The 1,692-nt window shown below is 34.0% G+C and overlaps 1 long non-coding RNA gene across 1 annotated transcript in view; it reads left to right on the top strand.

The window, feature by feature from the left end:
* The first annotated feature begins 387 nt into the window (after window positions 1–387).
* LOC147471959 (uncharacterized) overlaps window positions 388–1,692 on the top strand; it is a 2,474-nt gene continuing 1,169 nt past the window's right edge. Inside the window, exons 1-2 of the long non-coding RNA XR_015190995.1 lie at window positions 388–655; window positions 733–1,692. The exon at window positions 733–1,692 is cut by the window's right edge and continues 1,169 nt beyond it. This is a non-coding gene — a long non-coding RNA (uncharacterized LOC147471959). The remainder of the gene's footprint in view (window positions 656–732) is intronic.

The following is a 1,692-nucleotide window of genomic DNA, read 5'->3' on the forward strand; positions in this document are numbered from 1 at the left end:
AGGAATTAATCCCGGGCTGAATAACATTAAGGTAAAATGATGAGTTATTCCTGGGCTGAATAACATTATGGTAAAATGATGACTTAGTCCTGGGCTGAATAACATTATGGTAAAATGATGAGTTAGTCCCGGGCTGAATATTATCAAGGTAAAATGATGAGTTAGTCCCGGGCTGAATAACATTAAGGTAAAAAGATGAGTTAGTCCTGGGCTGAATAACATTATGGTAAAATGATGAGTTAGTCCCGGGGTGAATATAATTAAGGTAAAATGATGAGTTAGTCCCGGGGTGAATATTATTAAGGTAAAATGATGAGTTAGTCCCGGGCTGAATATCATTAAGGTAGAATGAGGAATTAGTCCCGGGCTGAATATCATCAAGGTATAATGATGAGTTAGTCCTGGGCTGAAGATCGTTAAGGTAAAATGATGAATAAATCCTGGGCTGAATATTATTAGGGTAAAATGATGAATTAGTCCCGGGCTGAATATTATTAGGGTAAAATGAGGAATTAGTCCTGGGCTGAACATCATTAAGGTATAATGATGAGTTAGTCCCGGGCTGAATATTATTAAGGTAAAATTAGGAATTAATCCCGGGCTGAATATCATTAAAGTAAAATGATGAGTTAGTCCTGGGCTGAATATTATTAAGGTAAAATTAGGAATTAATCCCGGGCTGAATATCATTAAATCAAATGATGAGTTAGTCCTGGGCTGAATATTATTAAGGTAAAATGATGAGTTAGTCCCGGGCTGAATATTATTAAGGCAAAAAGATGAGTTGGTCCTGGGCTAGACATGATTATTGGAATATAAAATGTATTAGTTGAGCTGAATATTATTAAGATAAAATAATGAGTTTGTCCTGGGCTGAATGTTATCATTCAGATAATATGATCTTGAGCTGAATGTTATTACTAAGATAAAATGAGAGCGTTTGTCTTAGGCTGAATATTATTATTAAGATAAAATGATAGAGTTTTGTCCTGGGCGGAATATTATTATTAAGTTAAAATGATAACATTTGTCCTGGGCTGAATATTATTAATGAAAATGACGAATCAAGCCCAGGCTGATTATTTTCAGAGTAGCGTTGTGAGCGAGTTCCGGGCTGAATATTATATTGGTAAAATGATGAATTGGTACCGGGATGAATATCATCAAGATGAGTTCTGGGCCTGATATTATCAGGTTGAAATGATGAATTAGCCCGGGGGTGAATTTGATTAAGGATGGATATTATTTAAGAAAATGAGTTAGGCTGAACATGATGAAGGTAAATTGATGAGTTAGTTCTGGGCTAAAGGATAAGGCAAATTTATAAGTTAGTGCCGGACTGTGTATTGTTAAAGTATGGGAGATTTTCAAGCTAAGCAACAATTTTTTTTTATGTAATCACGAGTTGAACAAAGAAATGATGAATTTGTCCCAACAGCTGAGTATTAGTGAGGCAAACTGGTTTATTTGTCCTAGCCTCATATCGTGTGGAATGAGTTAGTCTGAGAAAACAAATAATTGTAAATTGTTCTTTATATAATCGTTCGAATATAATTGATGAGGAGAACTGGCAATCTAATTGAGAAATAAGGACAATAACGATATATTTTTATTTTTTATTTTTTTCCCATTTATTTATTTATTTATTTTTTTAAGATGGGAGAATTATGCGGCAAAATCGTGAGATTTGTC

The sequence above is a fragment of the Penaeus japonicus genome, unplaced genomic scaffold, assembly GCF_977035675.1.
Source record: "Penaeus japonicus unplaced genomic scaffold, GWHDUDI00000001_assembly GWHDUDI00000004, whole genome shotgun sequence".
NCBI classification, from domain to species: Eukaryota; Metazoa; Arthropoda; class Malacostraca; order Decapoda; family Penaeidae; genus Penaeus; species Penaeus japonicus.